The sequence below is a fragment of the Rissa tridactyla genome, chromosome 18 (genome assembly GCF_028500815.1).
Source record: "Rissa tridactyla isolate bRisTri1 chromosome 18, bRisTri1.patW.cur.20221130, whole genome shotgun sequence".
Taxonomy (NCBI): Eukaryota; Metazoa; Chordata; class Aves; order Charadriiformes; family Laridae; genus Rissa; species Rissa tridactyla.
Genome location: NC_071483.1, coordinates 6,930,819 through 6,953,083, shown reverse-complemented (window position 1 = coordinate 6,953,083; position 22,265 = coordinate 6,930,819). Strand labels below are relative to the sequence as shown.

Genomic DNA, 22,265 nt, shown 5'->3' with positions numbered 1-22,265 from the left:
CAAAACGACACAGCACTCGAGGTGGGGCCTCACCAGTGCCCAGTACAGGCGGACCGTCACTTCCCTGGTCCTACTCACGACACTGTTCCTTATCCAGGCCAGGATGCTGTTGGCCTTCTTGGCCACCTGGGCACACTGCTGGCTTATATTCAGCCGGCTGTCAACCAACACCCCCAGGGCCTTTTCCGCTGGGCAGCTCTCCAGACACTGCCCCTATGTGTAGCATTCATGGAGTTGTTGTGACCCAAGTGCAGGACCCAGCTACCACCCAGCCTTGTTGAACCTCACACCACTGGTCTCAGCCCATCGATCCAGACTGTCCACATCCCTCTGCAAAGCCTTTCTACCCTCAAGCAGGTAGACACTCCTACCCAACTTGGTGTCCTCTGCAAACTTACCGAGGATGCACCCAATCCCCTTGTCCAGATCACTGATAAAGATATTAAAGAGAACTGGCCCCAATACCAAGCTCTGGGGAACACCACTTGTGACCGGACACCAGCTGGATTTAACTCCATTCCCCACCACTTTCTGGGCCCGGCCCTCCAGACAGTTTTTAACCCAGTGAAGAGTACTCCCGTCCAAGCCACGGGCAGCCAGTTTCTCCAGGAGGATGCTGTGGGAAACCATATCAAAGGCCTTACTAAAGTCCAGGTAAACAACATGCGCAGCCTTTCCCTCATCCACCAAACGGGTCACTTTGTCATAGAAGGAGACTGGGTTTGTCAAGCAGGACCTGCCTCTCATGGACCCATGCTGACTGGGCCTGATCGCCTGGTTGTCCTTCATGTGCCACATAATGGCACTCAGGGTGATCTGTTCCATGACCTTCCCAGGCACTGAGGTCAGACTGACTGGCCTGGACTTCCCCAGATCATCCTTCCGGCCCCTCTTGTGGGTGGGTGTCACATTTGCTGGACACCAGTCAACTGGGATCTCCCCATCCGTCATTTGCTGGTAAATGACGGAAAGTGGCTCTGTGAGCACTTCCGTCAGTTCTTTCAATAGCCTCGGGTGGATCCCATGCAGCCCCAGAGATTTGTGTACGTCCAGGTGTTGGAGCAGGTCCCTCACCACCTCCCTTTGGATTATGGAGGCTTCATTCATCGAAAACTAAAATTCACAACAGGTTATGGGAAGATACCCATGGAAAAAAAATTCAAAAGGTTGAGACTGGCTTAAAGCAGAGCTAAAGAACAAAGATTTTTATAATTTGTCTGGATGCAGGAAAGAAAGGCAGCATGAGGAAGCTGCTGTTGGGCAGTGCTAATGAAATCACCTTCAGCCCCATGGGGGGCAGCCCCACACACAGGGATGGCAGCGGCAGTGACTGCAGGTAGCGTCCCCGTGGTGGGTCAGAGCATCCTCAGCTGTGGATCCTCAGGGCGGCCGGGCACCCGAGCGAGCGCGAGAGGAGCAACTGCAGCCTGCAAAACACCAGCACGCGGAAGGAAAAGCGGCTTTTCCCTTGTGTGAATCCTTTTAGCTGGAGATTTCTGGGCACTTTATAGTCAACTGTTAATTCTTGTAATCTCAGACAAGCAACTGAGTGATTAGCCCCATTTCACTGATGTGGAAACTGAGGCAGGGAGGGCTGCACTAACACCAATGGAGAGCCTGCATGGTTCCCATGATGTGCCCGCAGCACCACGCTTCTTCCAGGTCCTTCAGATACACCCATTCTTGGTTACTCTTATTGTCTCTTTAAATTCATTTTTCTCATCATACAGGAGGAAATAACTAGAGACAGGTCAGACTCTGAGCATTTAATGGAACTAAAACTGTTAGGCCATCCAGCAATTCTTCATAACATCTTCCCCACCATGCCTTCTGCTGCCAGCAATTAGATTAGATAATTTTAAATGTGTATCCTTATTAGTGGTTTCTCCTGAAAGCATATTGGCAGACACATGCAGATGCAGAGCTAGTATGAAGTTACAAAAATACTCTGTACAATGTTATTGCAAAAGCACATACGCACAAATAAATGTAATAGCAGGACAGAAGTGAATACAAACACTGAGAATACTTTAAATCGTTGCGAACCAGTGCTAAAGGCACTAATGAAGATAAAACACCCTACCTAATAACGACTGACAAAGAAAAAAGACATTTATATGTTAATCTTGCAACTGTCTTACAAGAAAATGTCGTTTTAATTTAACAAGGGTGAAAGACCAAAAAGTTCTAAAAAATCAGTTTAACAACCCGTAGATGTTGTGAGTAAATGTTGGTTTTAGCATCAGAACACGGTACCGTGGGCATAGCTCAGTTAATGCCTGAAGAACGTGTGATAAACAAACATCCCATTTTCTGCTAAATTCTGTTAAGGGACTCTGTTGTCCCTCTCCCAAACGTGAATTTACCTAAGGTTTTGCAGAGGTCTATAAAGCCCCAGCTCAGATCTCCGTCATGTTCTGCACCTGCCCCCACGCTGCTCCTGGAGAGCCAGCAGAGTTCATAAAACACCAGAAAACACTCGTTGCTCTCTCATTCCACACACATAAAACTCCAGGCCAGTGAATACAAAGACGGCTGGCGGGTGCTCAGTGATATGAGGAGTCCCGTATACCCGCCGCCTTCCAGAAGGGAAACCAGGAGACATCTATGCCTGTCTCCCTGCTATGGCCGGGCACTGCTACCATTCCTGTGCGCGAAAACCTGCCAAGCTCTGGCTGATCCAGAAAGATCCCACCCTGCATTATTTCCGCACAGTCCACAGCCCATGTTTCTGCTGTTTTCTTTCCTTCTTTCTCTTTTCTTTCCTCTGAGTGGCACCATCCAGCAAGGGGGACAGTGGGTGACCCTGATCACCACCCAGGGGAAGGCAGGTAGGTCCATCTCTCCATCTCTTCTTCCCCTTGGTTGGCATCACCCCTTTCTTGCCCCACTCCCCCAAAAGTGGAGGAATTATATAGCAGGCTGCCACATTGGTGGAGCAAGTGAGGATTGAATGGTCCCCAGGATGGGAGAGGGTGAGGAAGGGACTGTATTGAGAGTGGGGTCCCATCCTCTGGTGCATCTTCAATTGGGAGCTGCAATCCTGCAGGGCCGAGGTCCCCTGCTCAGCAGGATTAGCCTGAGCAGGGTCCTGGAGACCAGTCAAATGGGCCAAAGGGTGATGCTACCCACACTAAGTCCCTTGCAAATGTCCCTTTGTGCCAAAGGCCTCTTGATATACGCAGTGATACCGTGACATTTACTTGACAGCAGCATCACGAAGCGCCCTGCGGGGCTCAGCAGGCCATGCGGAGATGCACCACTCAGCCCCAAATCAGCTCACTCCAGACCCAAAAGCTGTCGGGCCACGTTCGTGCAGCACCGGCTTGGCAAGTCCTCCCTCCCCGGAAGCAGCAACGTGAAGATCAGCAAAGGAACGCGCTGACACCGCCGTAATTGCTTTGTCCTGGTTTGAGTGACACAGGACTAATTTCTCTTCTAAAGCTTGGGAAAACTGCACTTTTAGAAGACTCTAGTGTCTGAATTTGTGAAAATATTTACTTTATAGCCAGCTACGCTGAGTAGGTTTCAAGGTCTCAGTGTTTTCGAGCTTGCCAGGTGTGGGGATGAGTAGGAGCAAGACCCAGGCACTTGACCCAAGCTGGCCAACAGGATTATTTCACACAATGAATGTCACGCTCAATATGAATTAGAAAGTTTGCTGAGGAGTTCTCTCTCTCTCTGCCTTGATGGCTGTGATCCTGAGAACTCCTTGCCCCGGTGCTGGACCCTGAGCCCTTCCCTTCCTCCCGAAGCCGCAGCGCTCGCAGGGTCCCACGTTGGCTGTCCCTGTGGGGAGCACACGGCTTCTGCTGATGGAGTGGGCTGAGCATAGTCCTTGTGTATTTTATATTAGTACCAGGATCGATACTGGCTCTTTAATATTATTAACATTAATTATTTAGTCTTATTCTATTAAATCTGTTTATATTTCAGCCCTCAGGTTTCCTTGTTTTTTTCCCAATTCCCCTTCCCGGTGGGGAGGGGTCATTGGGTGAGAGAATAATTGTCTAAACAGCAATAAATTGTTGTGGGTTCCTCAAACCATAACAGCTTCCAGTCCCCTAATGAGCCAGTTCAGCCCTTGCTCCATGACACGCTGCCGCACCGGGCAGAAATGCCCTTTGCGTGACAGTTTTGCGGCTGAGACGAAAATCCCGACTCCCATCCCGATGGTGAGCAGAGACTGGGGGGGCTGCTGCAAGTACTGCAGGTGGGGTGATGTATGACTACACTGTGCTGCTTCCTTCTCCCTGCTGCTTCCTTCTCCGTGCCACTTCTCTCCCCCTGCTCACTCAGCGGTGACAGCCCTCACCCCAGTCCAGGCTCTGCTGGCCCCAGTCCTGGAGCACACGCGCTGCCTGCGCCGCCATGGGCCATGGCACAGCACAACGCAACCGCCTCCAGCTGCCAAGCTGAGGTCCCCGGTCCCCCCGCTCCATCCTTCTGGTGACCGACGCATTTAATTATGGGTCTGCGAGCGCACGTGCAGGCTCCTGCAGGATCTGCTCAGGGAACGCATGGAAAATCTGGCTCCAGTACAGTGTTGCTCTATTTTACCTTCTTTACTGCTTGAAAAACATTTGGCCGTTGCTGGAGAGAGCCAGGCTAGACGCATACATTACAGCACGCTCCAGAAATAGCACATGCTGGCTTGCACAATTTTGCAGCTAAAAAGCTTCCTTTGAGCTCAGCAGCCTGTCCCTGTCCGTGGAGCAGCTCTGGAGAAGGCAAACCCGGGCTCCGGAGCCTGCGGCTTGGGATGAATCATTTCAGGAAGGTTTCATGACTTTGAACGCAGGTGAACAAAGCGTGAGCGTGTTTGATTTCCTCTCCCTCCCTGCCAGCTCCTGTGTATCTTATGCAAAGTGTTTAATGAGCTAATTTGTACGTTGGAGAAGTTGCACGTCAAAGCTGAGCTTAGCTTTGGCCTGGCAAACAGAGCTGTCTATGAGGACAAGCCTCCCACGAGCGCCGCCGTGCCAGTACATCACATCGCCTGCCTCAAAGGGAGGTCAGTCTGCAGAACCAACATGGTTCAGGGCTTTTCTCTGGAAGCCACCACTTTGAGCAAAACATGATGGTTTCTGGGCACAGAGGCCATCTCCACTCCATAAATAAGGATAATTTGTAGTTTGAGGCGGATTCAGGTTGGTGATCTCTGGATAAAAAGCTCTTTATTTTCTCAGGTAGGTTCTGGGGTCTCCAGTCAGCCATGAGAGGTAAGGGCATGCGCTGGAAAATCAAACCGATTTCTGGAATAGTGCATGTTTACATCAAATTCTGACCTTTTTGGGACCCCATCTCTGAATATATGCAAAGCAACGCCCCTGGTTGTTCAGTCTGTAGTCAAGCATTAAGTCTCAAGTGCTAATGGGAGACCACCATCACCTACAAAACACAACAACGAAACAGCCACTAGCGTCCCAGTCCATCTCTGCGGACAGCATTTTGCAACATAAACCCACTGGAAGTGCTGAAAGCATTGAAGAGCCCTCACACAAATTAAAAAGCACGGTTGATGCCAGGAGCTATCAACCACTTGGTACCAACCACTTGGTATTGAATATGCACATCACATTCCCGCATCCCATCCAAGAATCCAAGAAGACCACCACAGTCATATCTCCTTGCAGGACCTCCACAAGGGATCCAGCACCAGTGAGATGAATCCAGCTTAACCAGCGCTCTCAGACTGCACAGATCCCTATTGCCCACACATCTGTTCCTCTGGGATTTCTAGACCTTCAATGATCTAGTTGCAGCTGCTGGTTTTGGACTATCACAAATCTTGAAATCCTAAACAAATACCCGTTATTGCAGAGTAGCTTCTCAGTGGGAAAAAAAATCTTTGGTATCCCAGACATTGGTGTTCGCACTAAGGATCACAAGATATTTTCTTCCCTTATTTAATGGGCTTGGACTTGGAGTATGAGGATCCAGCACAAACTTTGTCCACTAAATCAACACATGAAGAACTGTATGTCACTTTTAGGAGTGACAGGACAGGAATTTTGCTAGCAAGTTTCACAACTGTTGATGAAACAGCATTGCATGCCTCCTATCCAACCGCCTAAGATCCCATGCAGCCCCAGGACCCAACGCGGAGCAGTGGATGGTTGCGCGGAGAGGGAGCTGTGAGCAACGGGACACCGAAACGTGCCAGGTGAGCTCTGGGGCTCTATTCTGAGCTCTGCCCCAAGTGACCTTCTGCAACCTCTGTGTCACCTCACTTGCAGTGCGATGGAGTGACACCCACCCCTGCATGGCAGGATGCGGCCCCGGCAGCAGGCTGGGTCACGAACTGCACAGGAAAACCAAGCGCTGCCTATGAGGGGAAACCAGAACTCCCTCCCCTCCGTCAGGGCTTGTTTTATGGGCAAGGTTCGCTTTCAAACACGCGCAAGATGGAGACCAGCACACAAGGGCTATCGCACACAGGCATATCCTGCAAAACACATGCTGTCTGGTAGCTCTGCCGCTCCTGCTTTCCCCTTTCCCTGCAAGAAAACCCTTTTTTAGGAAGAGAACACTGTTCAGTGTCCCCATCACTCAGAGAAAAAAGGGAAAAATATAGAGTATTGGTATTGAGCCTGCTACAGGAGATAAATGCCATTGCCTTGATATCGTAAGTACTTTACCCAGAGTCTGCAGCTGTAGCAAAGGGCTTCCAACAACTGATGCGGGCTCTTTGCCGTTCACATTCCCTGCTCGCGCCCTTATCTGATCGCTGTCTTGCAGGTCACAGCATTAGCTTGGATCATGTTGGGTCAGAGGCTGCAGAGGTCAGAACCTTCATCCACGGTTTCTGATTTACTGCTACCTGGTGACACCAGTGGCTGTACTGGTGGCATTATTTAACTGTGATGTTCTGGGGACGCCAAACCCAACCGTTTACGTTCCCACCTTTACCGCCATGAACTGACTGGGCTGGTTCAAACACCAGAACAGCAGACAGAGCCCCACGAGCCTCTCTTTTCCTAGTAAGGCATTACAGACTCTTTTTATATAATTATCCCAGACGTTTTGCCTCGCGTACTTGACTTAGTGCTTTTTTTAGGGGAAAACAAAACACACACACCAAAAAAAAAAAAAGACTGAAGGCAGCTGTTTGCCCCTTGGATTGCAGCAAACCTTAGGTGCTTTGCAACCTGGAAAACAAGAGTCCAACATTTTTTAAAAGTCCTGGGCGGTTGTTATAGCAACATATGCACGTGTGCATGTGTCTGCATGTAAAATAGACTCAAACCCAGGTTGTCACGGGCAACACAAGTCAGCTTCGAAGTCACACCAAACTTGCTGCCTTGCCTGGTGTCATCTGAAGGCAACAGCCAGCTCCGACAGGGAACGGGAAATATCCCGATATCTCACTGCTTGTGCCAATTGCTGGCCGAGAGCTCAATGCCGTCTCGCAGTTGACTCAGCTCCTTAAGACAAGGGTAATTTTCTTTATCCTGTTTGCTTCCTTCTCCCTTGCAGGCTGCCACAGCACCTTAACCCAGCTGGGTAAGACAAGCTCATGGCTCCCTCCCAAACAGATGGCTGCAAGGAAGGTCCAAAAATAATCTAACCCATTTGCCTGTAAGTTTTGAGCCTGCTTTGCTGATTGGCAGACCCTCCGGAGACCACCAGAAGAAGCAGATGGTCAAGACATGAGATCAGAGCTGGAGACGGAGATGTCAATCAAGGGGTTGGAGTGCCAGGCTCCAGGATGTGGAGCAGAGCCGGCAGCTACAGCAGCGCTAAGCGGGCAAGGGTGCACGGTCCCAGAAGGACTAGGGTATTCAATACTAAGGCTGGCTGCAAAGTCTGGTTTTCACTTTAAAAAAAGAAATTTTTAAAAAATCACAGCCTTGTCACGCTGCAAGAGTCGACCCTTATGTTGTTCCACCCCTGGAAGGATGTGCTGAGCCTCTGTCAATCCCCCCATCAAACTCTCAAGCAGAAGTAGGCGGCGGGGGCGGGGGGGAAGAAGTGAAAGAACAACCATACAGCCGCTGCAGAAAGAAGAGCAGGGCAAAATCATGGGAAATCACAATAGTTGTAAAGTCTCTGGTGGCAGGTTCCATAATGAGATTTCTGGGTAAAAAAAAAATGTTCACTGTGTCATTTGGGATGTCAAGCTACTCCCTGACTGCACCGGTACCCAGGCTCAGAGCATCAAAAACAAGGCAGCAGCAAAATTATCACCTTCATCACTTTCCCGAGGTTTTTGGCCAAATGCCTCAGGGTGATGTTATTCCACAGCATCCTCTGCACAGGGCTGTAACACAAAAACTCCGGTCTGGTCCAGAAGCCCATTTAGGGTGAGGGATTCATGCTACAAAATGTGGTCAAACTACCATGTGTCCAAGGATCAGCAATACAGGGCCTGGAGTCTGGAAGCACTGATCCTTTTGGAGAAGTTAAAGGAGGCAAACCTGGACGTTTCACTTCAGTTAAAAAAAAAAAAAAAAAAAAAAAAAAAAAAGAAAGAAAAAAAAAAAGGCAGAAGAAAAAAAAAGGCTGCAAATAATTGATGGGTGTAAACACTGGATTGAAAAGAAATTATCTAGGGAGTGTATTTTCCTAATGGAGTAGATTATGAAAAGGAGAATTTAGCCTGAGTACTACAAAAACAAGCTACCAGAGAGAAGAGAAACCTCTGAGATGGGAACACCTCCTAAGGAAAGCGGCAACAGACCCATTAGCACATTTACCGCTGGGCTCGGCAAAGCCCTAGAAATCGCTCGTAAGGCTCTGCCGAGCACCGGCTTCCGCCGGGAGAAGTGAATCCGATCTAACCTCCCTCTTCCTCCTCTGGATTTCTAGCAGCTCCTTTCCCCAGCATATCCCCCTTAATGGCAAAGCTGATTTGTTTCATCTGTGCTCGCTCTGCAGCGGGACTTGCCAAACTTTGTTTCCCTGGGCACGACAACAACGGCAGCGACAGCAGCGGCAGCTCCAGGCCATGCGCAGGCGAGACTCGGCACTGGCTGCTCTGGCAATAGCCCGGTTACCCCTAGCAGGACACAAATCACAGTCTGCAAATCCCTTTTCCAGCAAGAACCCCATCGACACCATCAAAGACAGCAAACAAAACCCATAGACAGTATGTTCACACCATTCCTGCTATTTGGAGTTTGTCTCCTCTTTTTCTAACCATCTCAGGGATGTAGCTCACACCTATTAGCATCCACGAACTTTACCCTTATACTGCAAGGTCAGACATTGCTGTGTACAGCTGTAGTTCAATTAAAGTCAATACACACTATTCTAATTCTCTTTTGTGACTTACTCTATGCATTTATTGTTGATACAAAGCGTTACGTTAACAACCTTGGAAACAGAAAGCCTTTTCAATTGCAAAATTCATCTTTATGTAAAGGAGAAGCACCAGAAATCCCCTGCACCACTTGAAGTCTCTTATCAATTTCTCAGACTGCCGCAATATTTCAATGTTATTCAAAAGGCACGTGGGCTTTGCACAGACCTCCTTGCAAAGAAAAGCAGATATCTTTGTCTATAGGGAAAGCCTGGGCACTCCACCATGTACCCTGAATCCCCAATCCCTTTATCTGGAGCATCCCTGCAGGTGCTCAAGAAGGTGTAAGGAAAGAGCATCGCACGCCCCCGCCGTGGCTGACGGCAGCTTTGGGGCAGCCCATCCGGATGGACATCCCCACAGGTGCTGCTCCGCACACGGACGGGCTGCTCGGAGGCTGGGAGTGATGAGAGATGCTCCGCACACCTCCCAGCACCAACTTGCAGGTGGCGATTTGCAGCAGTGACCTGACCAAAGCAATACCCGCTCTTATTTTTGTCCCTTTTTTATGCTTAGCCTTCTGTTAAAGCAAACAGACAAAGACTGAAGACATCGGGCAGCCCCCAAGAAGTCTGGACTCCTATAAAACAGAACCCCCCCGACCTCGCGCTTCTGGTCAGGAGCCAGACCACTATTGCACGCAGCTGACCGGGTAATTTTAGCTGTCTGGAGAGTGCCAGGAGATGACAGCATTTCTGAAGGACCGTCTGGAGCGACGTCTGCAGGAGTGGAGGCAGAGCACCCATCACCACCCCGCTCGCCCGGCACTGCAGGGGTAACACCACCGAGGTACATTGCTGTCCACCCCTGACCTACCGCCCCCCCCCGGCACAGAGAGCACTTAGAAAGACTCTTTACAAATAAAACCGTCATGAATGTAGACATTTGTTACCCCCGCAGCTTTATTTTTTAACCCGCGGTGCAATGTTGCCGTAAGAAATTGAATACTTGAGCATTAAGTATGTGTTACAGCGCTGCCTTATACAGCAGCAAAGTGATTAATTAAAATTTACAAGAGTAATCCAAATGCCTAAACATGTTTCTTGGCGGTAACTCCTGTAACCCGCTGCCAATAACATCTCAAACTAACGACAACCCTAAAGTCAACCTTTGGGAGCCATGAAGAGCCTCTCTGAACTAAGCCAGTTGGTAACGGGAGAAGAACGAAGAGATACGCGATTCTTCAGGAAAAACAAAACACGCAAATACAGTACTGTCTGGGATCTCTGGCTCGCACTGGGAATAGCCCCATCCCAAGCTATAAATACTGTCCAAAGCTCAGTTTTGTTAAGTATTACGCTGCGGCACTGAAAAGCCGTATAAAACAGTGAAACGGCCAAATTCACATCCAGCTCCGCGATCCGTGAGATGCTGAGCACTTCCAGCTAACCCTGAGCCATGCCAAACACTCTGCAAAATCAGAGGCTAAATTACTCCCTGGGAGGATTTCTTCATAAAACTCCAGAGGACACAGATATTGATCACGCTTCTTCCCCGCTCCCCCCAAATCCGCTCACAGAATATAATCCAATAATTTGATACTTTGGGTAACCTTTGAAAACCTAAGATCGACATTTCCCGAGGGCAATGCTTGAGACTAAATTAGAGTCGAGGAGGTAAAACTGGGGTTAAAGCTGTTGATTTAAATTGGGGGGGGGGGGGGAAGATTCAGGAAAATGTCACCGTCGACTATGGCAGGTTTACAGAGGTGTAACCCATCAGAGCCGGTCCCGTCACTGGAAGCTGGGTGCGTAAATCAAATGAACGAGAGGGGAGAGACTCTTTAAAGGCTGATCTCGCTGTGCTGTTCTCTTAACAACACATTCCCGTCGCAACGTGTAAATAAATGCAAAACTTCCAGCGTGCTGGACTAATCTATACCAGCTCTTAAAGGACCTCCTCGTATTTAATTATCATCACTAAATGATTTCAGTGTTTTCAAAGCACACTAGTTGCTTACTGGTAATGATTTCACCGCCGTGAAATAAACCTTGCAATGCTGAATAGGAATCTTACTCATGGAAACACAGCTCATTTATAACTTTATTTTAGACACTTAAATTAGTAAGGATCAACTCGGTCCTACTGGAATAATAATTTTAGCAGCAGAGTCAAAAAGCAAATGAAAAATAAAATGCCTTACCCCAAGTAAAAATAATTGTGCTGTTCAACCACTTCTCTACAAAACCCTCTCAGCTCCCCCCTCCAACTGGAAATTTCTCATGGCAGAAGTCCTGGATTTGGGAAGGAGATCTTTACAGCTCCCATGAAAATTCACTCCATTTCGCCAAGGTACACACACCTGAACATTGTCATCTGCACCTACTTGGGGCTAAAGTCTCCAGTCCCTCCTTGTCTTCTACTTCTGAATTTGGGGCACTCGATCCCCTGCTCCAGCCCCCATACCCTGCTTGCGGGGAGGCACAGTGATCGTGCCCAGCTTGCAAAAAATGCAATAGCTCCTTAAAAAGGAGCACTGGACTATAGGAGCCCACTTCCACGTGCTCTAGTCCCAGCTCTTCTAGCAACCCGTGATAACGCCATGATTTCCATTGGCTATAACATTGAGCAATGTCTCCTATTGATCTTAAGAGCGAGGCAAATATAATTCAAAACTCATACAAATAAGATAGCAGAAAAGTTGCGTAAGATCAGGTCTGGCACAGCTGGTAACAGACTCCAGGATTCGGATTAAATGTGGCAAATCCCACCCAGTGAGACGCATCCTGCTTATGGCAGCAGCCAGGGTTGCTGGTACTGCTGGACCCCCTCCCCGTAGGGAGTCCTGGTTTATACCAGGGCTGTGCTGCCTGGTAAAGGGCTGTTTCAGATAATCAGCAAATCTGAGTTGCGTACCCCCATAAACTGTTCCCAGTAAGATGGGATCACTTCGAGGGGACGACTCGCTGGCGCAACCAGTTTCTTGCAAAACAGCAGCGACGCAGAGCGCTCAGCAACCGGGACAGGAAGGCTCCCGGCCCCGCAGCCAACGCAGCACTGCCGCTGTTTGCTTTCTCTAAAAAATCATCGGAAGTGAGAGACGAGCTTTAATTAAAGAATGTTTATTTGCAAAGTTAAGAAATGCCAAAATTACGGCTGGCTCCACAAGCTTAATTTGCTCCATTATGCGCAAGAACCGGGTTTTACATACATGAAAATGTACTTCTCTTTTTTTTTTTTTTCTTTTTGGGTAAGTTTTATAGAACTTCTGCCTTCTTCTGTTCCTGGATGGCTGATGAGCAACGCGGAGCAAGCCAAGAAACCAAGGCCAGTGCTATGTGATATCAGTCAAGGCTGACCTATTATCTAGAATATCTTAATGTTTTTTTAATGTTGTTTTCATGCAATTGCACTTAAATTGTCGGATAATCTAATTCAAATGGGAATATTTCTCCTCCTAAGCAATAGTTCATTGTCCTTAAAAGCACCAAAGCCGGGGTCTGCTCAGCAGAGAGGAATGCCGATGACTGACAGATGGGCGGATAAATGGTCCTCAGACAAACTCCGGCTTTTTCTCCCCGGGCTGTTAACTCTTTAACGGCACACACTGACCCTTGCATTAAAATCTAGCGTGGCTACTAATTTCGTACAGTCACTAACTGCCCAGAGCCCAGGTTTTGTCCCTAACCTCTGTTTTTCAAAGCAGCCTGTCTGCACGAGCACAGACGCTGCCGTGACTAAGTGCATGACACAACTCCAACTACTTGGGTGTCAACATTTGCAGAATTTGTCTATCTATAGCTTCGAAGTCACATCTGATGTTCCTAAGCATCTGTATGTCTAAACTTATGGCAGTTTTCACTGCATTTTTGTGCACTCTTTCTTCAAAGAAGGAGGAAAGGAGTGGCGCGTGGGGCCGCACACCCAAACAGGACCATCCTTAAGGACCAAGGCATAACAAGATGGTGAATTAAAAGTAACCTGACAAATACCCAGGCAAGGAAACCTTAGTGAGGGCCAAGAACTTCAGGAGCTGGAAATAACAGATGTGTTCATCTCTAACCAGTTAAAAAATTTTTATTCCATGCTAACGTTCAGTGTGGTCCCAAATGTCCACTTTAAAACGTGGCTTCCTCCCTGAGGATGCTGCAGTGTTTTATACTCTTACATTAAAACGCCCTACCTGCCTGTCCTGCCCCAGGTCGAGCCTCATCTCCCTGTGCGCAGTTACTGTGCTTCAGATCCATGCTCTCGACACACCGACTTTAGTTCACCACAGTCATGATTTTCCTTGCCTGGGTGTTTAGAAGATCAGTCTTTCCACCTCCCTCAATAGTTTCCAATTCCTTCCCCTCACCCCTTAACTCCCAGGGGAAAAAAAAAACAAAACAAAACAAAAAACAAACCAAATAAAACCAACCTCTCTCCTCTGAACCCATCACCCCAAGGCAGGAACAAGAAGGGGTCCCTGCACCCGGAGCAGCCGGGGGATGCTGCCTGCCCCCTCCCAAGGGACCCACAGGTAGGAGTGGTACCGTTGGTATTTATCACTCCTTTACTGTTACAAGGGCATTGTGTCAGGAGACCCATTTAAGCTCTATTATAACTCCTTTTGACTGACAGGCGGAGAGTAATGAGTGTCATTGCCTGAGGAAGGCCAGACGAAAAGGAAGCTCTAAATAGACCTGTCAGAGAGATGCTAAAGAGACTAATGCATCAACTAAATCAGCGCCCAATACATATAATTCTTTTAATCTACGACTCCTTCAATTTTAAATGTTTACCAAGGCCCAGCATCTACAATGCTGCATAGGTAAAATGCTTTTTTCTTTAAAAATAATTATAATGACCCTTCTAAGTGTATGCCTGGATTTCTTTTCATGAAAAACAAGAAAAAGAGGAGGAGAAAAGAAGAGGCAGGCTGCCAGGGATCCGAATGCTTCAGTAGCTGACAAAAGACAAGAGAATTTGGGCTGGTTTTTTTTGTGTTTTTTTTTTTTTAAAAAAAAAGGCAGCTTTGGAATGATGAATTCACAAGTTGTTATGGGAACTAGCAGCACAGATGATGCCCCAAAGGAGCACCGAAGAATGTCTATAGGATCTGGAGGGATAATAATGTAACACAGACGTCTGTAATATGCATGGATTTCACCAAAATTGTATGACAATTTGTAACCTAATACTCGCAGTGCACGGTCTGGGTGCCAGCACGAAGCCAGAGCCCATGCAACGCATCAGACCAAAACTATGTGGCTGGGATGGCTCGATGGCTCAGCTCTGGCCCCCTCCCAGCCCTCCCGGGCCATCAGGAGAGTATCCCTCCTTGTTTGTTTATTTACTTTGACAACACATTAATTTTCCTTCGCACTACCTCACATTTTCCAGGACCTCTGCGCTTGCAAACGACCGTACTCGAGCATTCGCGTGTGCCAGGGAGGGAGGGGCGGGGGGAGCCAGCATCTGCGCCAAGGGATGCTGGCAGTGAGGAGGACAGGAGAGACAGGCTTTATTTCTTTGGGAGATAACCGAGGCCGTCACCTCTGCACAGATGATACGTCCAGCCTCTCCTTCCCAGCTTCCTTTTGCATGGTAGGAGGGGATGTGAAGTTTGGAGGAGGACTGAGATGCGCTGCCCTGACTCCTGCAAGCCCCAAGAGCGATGAGTGCCCGGCTGTGCTCTCATCTTGGACGAGGCGTTGTGCAGAGGCATGCTGCTCGCCGTACACAGGCTGAGGGCTTTCGCTGCACCGAGACAGCTAAAGCCCGTGGCTCGTTTTCCAAATGGGAACACTTAATTTATAAACACACCTTCATGCATATTTTGGCTCTTAAAAGAGAGTTACAACACAGGATGCACGGAAGAGCTCATGCTACATGGGTCATATCTAAATCTAGGGTTTACGTATACGTGAGGTGTATAAAGCATAGGCAAGACTTGAATTACAGCAATTATACAACGGTCTCAACCTCAGTTGGGGTTTGTAGAACCTCCCACCTTGAATACTGTGTAGATCTCCTACCTTCATGCCAGTAATCGAGTGTCTACAGAATCTGGTATCATTAGAAGATCATTTTTTAGGACCAAAGATGGCACATTTCTGCCCTTCAGACTTTGGGTTCTTGCTTATTTGCTTACAAAACAATTTGTCCAGCAGGTCAGGGGGGGCCAGGGCCAAAATGTCTATGCAAGCGTCTGTACAGAGGATTGAAGAATAACTTATGCTACAGGCCAGATCAGGAGGGCCATGAAGAAGCTGTGAGGGCTGGAGCCCCTCTGCTGTGAGGACAGGCTGAGAGAGCTGGGGGGGTTCAGCCTGGAGAAGAGAAGGCTCCGGGGAGACCTTCCAGCCCCTTCCAGTCCCTAAAGGGGCTCCAGGAAAGCTGGGGAGGGACTCTGGATCAGGGAGGGGAGCCATGGGATGAGGGGGAACGGTTTTAAACAGAAAGAGGGGAGATTTAGATGAGATACTAGGAAGAAATTCTTGACTACGAGGGTGGTGAGACACTAGCCCAGGTTGCCCAGAGAAGCTGTGGCTGCCCCATCCCTGGAAGTGTTCAAGGCCAGGTTGGACGGGGCTTGGAGCAACCTGGTCTAGTGGGAGGTGAGATGCCCAGGGCAGGGGGTGCTGGTGAGATGATTATGCTCTTTAAGGTCTCTTCCAACCCAAACCAGTCTATGATTCTATGAATCCAGTGAGTCAGTGTCCAAATGGCTTCTAGACCATAAGTGACACATGCATGGATTGAAAGGAGCTTGGCCACACCTTGGAAGATGCAGGATCCCAGAAGCAACACTGAGATGTTACTGAGCTCCGTAAAAAGTACTCTAAGAAATGCTCCTAGAGCTCAGACTCACATGCCAGCATAGCTCCTGAGCTTGTCCCTCTACTTTGTAACTGCAGCTTAAGAGATATCCTGATCCCATGGGGAAATGCTAAAAAGGGAGTTCAGAGGAAGAGAAGGGCAAAGTCCCACATTGTTGTATTCTATTATTTGCTCAGTATTGATGCCTACGAGGTGGGAATGAGCCCAGCAACTGGGCTCGGTTTGCAGGTCTCTGTGGGGGCTGTGGTCTGGAGATAAGAGCAAACCTTGCCATGCTTCTCCCAGACCTGCTGCGCACACTTGGAAGGAAGTCCAGTAAAACTGTAAAGGTACCTCTTGATCTGCCTTCCAAAAACCTCTTTCAAAATGTACTTAGCTGAGCTGTTTACGCTAATTCTTGCGAGTCGGCTTGACAGAATGCCAGTCTACCATCAACCACGTAAACCAGCCTCCCCTCATCCCCCTTGCACTGCCCATGCTCAGTCAGGCAGGATGAACCCCGGGGGGAAGCCACAAGACGAACCCACTTTCCATGTTGCATACCTGCAACATGGGCCTACCCAGAATACGCTCTCCAGATTTATGCCAGGAGTATATTTATATTTCGGTTATAAATAAAATGTGTGGCTTGCCGTTCGGTCCTACTTCAGTGCTCGTGCCTTCCTTTCACCTGCCCACCCGAGCCATTAGCCTGCGCTATTTTTCCAGCTGTCCTTTCGGTCTGGGCCAGGAGAGGGCTCTTGGTCTCCTTCTCCTTTGTAACCTTCAGCACACCAAAAGTTTTGGCCTGCATCAAACGAGCACAAAAGGAAACATTTCCTGCACCAAAAGCTTGCAGAAGCCACATTGGGGAGCCCCATTACTTGTACAGAGGGTTGAAGACTTATTCATGATTTATTTTTTTCTGCACTGAAAGACCTTTCTTGCAGTTTGGGAGAACCAGAGAACTGAGAGTTTTAACACAGTACCTGCAGTTTGCATTCACCTAGTGATTTTCTGGAACCTCTTGCCAAATGTCTGGCTGTGTGCTCTTCCAGAAGGTAATAAAAAGCCTGCACCATGCCTTCTCTGCAGAACTACTTAATGGGGTTAGGAGGTTTGTTCTCAATTTCATGTTAATTCCAAGGAAGAAGGACACATATTCTCAGTATTTGCTGTGCTTTCCTCTTTGTCCAAGCCAGCAAGCCCCGCTCCACTCTGCACCAGCAGACCCAGCTCTCCCCTAGAGTTTCCTGCACGACCTGTGCTCTTTGGTTTGTCCTCCTCCTCAGCTCCTTCTTCTTTCCTGAAGCTCTGCCTCCCACCCAACCAATTTGGCCAAAGTGCCCCAGTTGGACCTCTCTGTTGCACCAGCACAACCTGTCTGGCTCATCATTCTACTGTCCTTCCATACATGCTCTCCACCACTTCTACTCCAGTCCCTCAGAAAGACAGGGAGGGGAAAAAACATGTCCTTTCCAGATGGGGTTCACAGATGTCATAAACAGTCCACATCCCTCCCGTCTTCTAGAAAAGCTTGAGGAAACTTGGCAGAGTCCATGTATCATCACCTATAAATTATGGTCTGTGGTCTAAGAACCATCCCAGTTTGGGAGGCTTCCTCAAGTCATGTGAAATTGTCATGCTCACACTCATTTGCCTGGCCTGGGGCCCTCCAGAGAGAGTTCAGTGGGTCACGCTTCAGGTCAGCCAGCTCTTCCTTGCTCTGTGATGGTTTTCTGATTTCTTGAGACATGTAAGTCAGGAAAGAAGGAGACGCTGAACAGCAGAACAACACTTGCTGCTCTGGTGGATGCTGGACTTGAACCAGTCACAACCACTTTGCAGACCTCTCTCCAAGCCAACTCCCCAAGTCAGGTTTCTCAACAACAACCCTGTGCAGGAAAAACATGAGTTCCCTCCTCGTGTAGGAAAACAAGTTTTTCCATGGTTTGCACCTTTTACTCCTGCCTGAAATCCAAAGCTCCTGACAAGATCCAGCAATCATAACTGTTATCTATCAGAAATATTATCCCATCAGCATCACTCTGTTGCAGCTCCACAACACTGTGTTGGTCAGGACCTGAATCAACTCACCTCAGAGTCCTCAGACCTCAGGCTGAAGGGAAAGGGCGAGCTAAAAGGAAAGATAATCCTTGCTGTTGAAATATGATGTTCAGGCATCTTCCTTACGAAAATTCGTTCTACATAGACATGGGTTCACCACATTAGTCTGTTGTTGTGGCCTCTGGACACGTTAGATGTAAAAGGATGCGAGGAAGCGCTACCCCGAGGTAAGGAAGGGAAGCAGGTCATTCCCACCCATACAGTGGAAATCTCAGGGTTACCAAGATACTGTTTCACCCTCAGACATGAGGCTTTATCAGGGCATGTCAGGATTTTTTAAGAGGGCAATTTATCACTAGAGACAGCGCTTAGTGAGAGGGTATGAAGCTATGTACAGAGGAAAATACAACGGTCTTTAGAAAGCAGCCTGGCCCTTGAGAGTAAGGGCACTAATAAGGGATTTAAATGCTTCCTCTTGAGCATACTTCATGCTGCTATAAACCGGACAGTAATGTGTCACTTTGGGCACAGACCCTCTCTTAATCATACGTACGGCATGATATAGGTAATAAAGTAAAAGGGACAGAGAGGCAGCTAATAAATTACTTCCTTTATCATTACAGGAACCACACATGAAGAGCACTGAAAGAAAAACCAGAGCGCTGAAATCCTGTGTCCAATATACAATTTCACTGATCAACCCCCTCCCATGAACTTGAGGCGAAACTTGGACTTTCCCTTGGAAACACGCATTGAGCAAACATTGCCAGCGCACGCTTCCTGCCCTCCAGTTCATCCCAGCCTGAGCGAAAAGTCAACAAGCCGCTCTCCGTAACACAGCGGTGCCCCTTCCATCTGCAAAGCGGGTTTGTACTTCTTCCAGAAAAATAAACACAAAGAAGGACAGACAGGCTTCCATCTGACTTTTATCAAAGCCTGGATGAAGGAAGACTTTCAACACTGCCTTCCAAGCAGCCCTTTGTAAAGATGGGAGGATGGGTAAAAATAACTTGTAATTAGAGACTAATGAATCAGCACCAGTTGTCTAGCCAACAGTGCATCAGCTCCCATGTGCTAGTTAATCGCTTGATATTCTTTTCATCATGCAAGAGCAGCACGCTGGCGAATTCATGCTCGCTGCCCCCACAAATGTTTTTCCTTGCACTTGCAGTGCAGGTTCAAACTGCGTTTCACCCCAGAGAGAAAGAGGACATGACTTTACCAGGCAAGGAAGTCCAAGAAATGAGCAAACTTGCCCAGCTTTCAGGGCTGATGCACCTGGAAGCGCATTAAAGCAGCTGCAGCTAACCCTGTTTTACCCATTTGTGGAGCTTGTTGCGGCCAAGAATCAAGCTTCGTAAGCAAGGCCAAGCGCTCTCTGTGGCACAGTGGGAATAAATTCAAACCGCCCCAAAATTCCTTGGCGTCAACCCAACTTCGCGGCCATATTAATTCAACGCGTTTCCCTGAAGTACTTCTCATTCCCACTCCTCCTTCCAACGTACGCGCAGACCTTCGTCCCATTGTGTTACGGGCTGCCGTGCTGTGGGGAAGGAGAATGCCATGGCATGTTCCGCAGTGGGGGGAATAATGAAACACCTGGACTCCGCTTTTGAAGCTTGCGTCAGCTCAGAAGAGCATTTCAACTTGGCAATGTGTCTGCCAGCGCCAAAGGCAGGGACTGACACTGCTGTTCAGCCGAAGTGACATGCAGATGAGACGCTTCTTCCGACAGATAAAATAATGAGTGCTTCATGAGATGGGAATAAAATCCCTTTGCTGATGACTGCAGAGCAAATTTGTAAAGTTTGCAAGGAAAAAAATTTTTTTGTTCTAACCGCATATTCCTCCTGAGATATGAAAATTAAACTGGATTTTTTTTTTTTTCCTTCTTGCATCTTAATAAAATCCCTGTTAAAGACCATTTCTAAACCTTTAGCTTAGCTTGTGGTTTCAACAAGGCCAGAGAAGAAAACTGATTTTCAATTCACAGCACCATCATAAATAAGATGAAGTCTAGGTTCAGCAAGAAATATCAGAAAGTGTTGTCAAAAGCAAAGTTTGCTTTACTTCCATTTCACTTTATAAATATGAAGAATATCAAATAATCAGAAGTTGCTTTTGTTACAGATGCTGAGATCTGGGCTGAGTGTTTTCAATCCAAAGGGCAGGTCCATGTTCAACCCCAAAGATAACTTTTCTGCTCAGCCCTTTTATCATCTTTCCAACTAAACCGGTACCAACAAAATACAAACAAAAAGTATTCACGTTTAGGCAAGCTGAGCAGAAGTTCTGTCTTCTTATTTTATTCATTTTTCCCTTTCCTGTCCTCTAGAGAATCTGACAGGGGAAAACACTGTGAATAATTCCTGTAATTCCCCTGTAAAAATAAGCAATACCAGAACTGCAGGCACACGCACGCACACAGCCCGGCGCTGAGCCCGCAGCACCAAACAGCAAGCGCATCCCAAACGCTGCTTCTTTCCCGTTTGCTTTTTCATTATTCAAATGACGAATGTTCTAAGACATAAAAGAAGTTCCTACCGTGACCACAGGCCAAACTCCTGTTCTTACTCAATTCCAGCTCCATCCCGTCAGTCTCAGGCTCAGGGTAGGTCACCGCCAGTGAGGTGCCTCTGATACGACCTGTGACACTGTGAACGGGCTTCGGGAGCTGAGATCCCACGGGATTTTGCAAAGGATACAGAAACACCTTCTCCCATCACACAGGACAGAAAGCTGCCTCAACAATGCCAGGGAGGTTTTCCTGGTGCCCCATGGATTGGGGTGGAAATCTAGGCGTTTGGTCATTTTAATTTCCAGTATCAGAGCTCAAGTGGGAATCAGGCTAATGAATTTCCTTTGTTGTATTTAACTTTCCTGAGCTCCAACATTGTTTTCTGAACACGTTGTCTTCCATATCAAATAGATGTTTGAGGTAACAGCTATCTCCTACAGCATATTACTCAATGCACTCTGGACATGCAATCTCCATGCCAATGTTTTTTGGGTTTGGATTTTTTTTGGTCTGATTTGTTAAGGTATGCAAAAGAGGATCCACAGATTGGTTCTTAATGCATTAAATCATAAACTATATTGCTACAAAGCATAAGGTCAGAAGAAAGAAGCATAAAATAAGCCTTCAGGTTGGTTTACCAGTTTCAAGTTTGTTATTTTTGGCTAAATTCCCCGCCTTTCTTTTAGAGCAAAGACCGGGTCAGAAGATGACATCCCAACAGAGCGAAGCATTTTCCTTTTCTTCTCTCTCTCTTTTGATCCTCCCTTGTTCTGAAGCAAGAAGGCCATGAGCTATTTCCATGGCAAAGAAGAAGATGGATTCGATACAGTGCTGCCTTTTATTCTGCAGAAAACAGGACTGGTAGCAGGTGAGGGAGCAAGAAATGCCAGGAGCTGCTGCAGGAAGGAGAAGAGCAAAGCCAAGTAGAGCCAGGGGAGACTGGGCTCAGAGCTCTTCTACAGCGTCCAGGCTGGGAGGTGGCAAGCTCTAGCTCAAAGGACCCAGACAAGGCAGAAGAAATGCCAAGTTCTGTTTGGTTTTATGCCAGATTTAAACTTTTCCATGCTCTCCCTCACAAAAACTTAAGCACAACTTCCCAGGATGAGCAACGCGTCTGATGGGCTCTGCCGTCTTCTGCAATCGCACGTGCTTTGGAAACGTGGCACCCCAGGGTTAGGAAACAAGGCTGCCCACCTCTGTCCCACCAGTGGCCGTGCAAAGTGCACCTACATCCCACGGCTGTTGGCCTGGGGGAGAGAGGGCGATGTTGGTATGCAGGTCTGGATGACCCATGTACAAGGTACGAGGAGGGATTTACCCGTTTGGACTATTTCATTCCTTTCTCAGGAGGGAAGGCGTGGTAGCTTCTCAAAGCACATGCAACTAGTTATTAAATTTCCAGTAATTAAGTAAACGTGCTAGTAAATAAATAAATATTTATTTATGTAATTTATTCACTATATTGACTAACTTCATACACACACATTTCTTAGAATCTCAGAAATTTCCAAGCCATTTCAGCTTTTATCACACAAGCTGTGATATTCCGGGCTAGAAGTGGCCCAAGAAAAAACCCAAACCAGGTAAACTGCCAGCAAGGCTGGGATTCGTAGATAAAAAACTACCTCTTAT

The 22,265-nt window shown here is 47.8% G+C and overlaps 1 protein-coding gene across 10 annotated transcripts in view; it reads right to left on the bottom strand.

Moving 5' to 3' along the window:
- Nucleotides 1-22,265, bottom strand: part of HIVEP3 (HIVEP zinc finger 3) — a 289,740-nt gene that overhangs the window by 152,697 nt on the left and 114,778 nt on the right. Inside the window, exon 1 of one of the 10 annotated variants that reach the window (XM_054223798.1) lies at nt 11,631-11,688. The exons of the other annotated variants lie outside the window; for them this stretch is intronic. The gene's annotated coding sequence lies outside the window, so the exon portion shown is untranslated. Of the gene's footprint in view, nt 1-11,630; nt 11,689-22,265 lie in introns of those variants that run through there. 10 annotated transcript variants of the gene reach the window in all.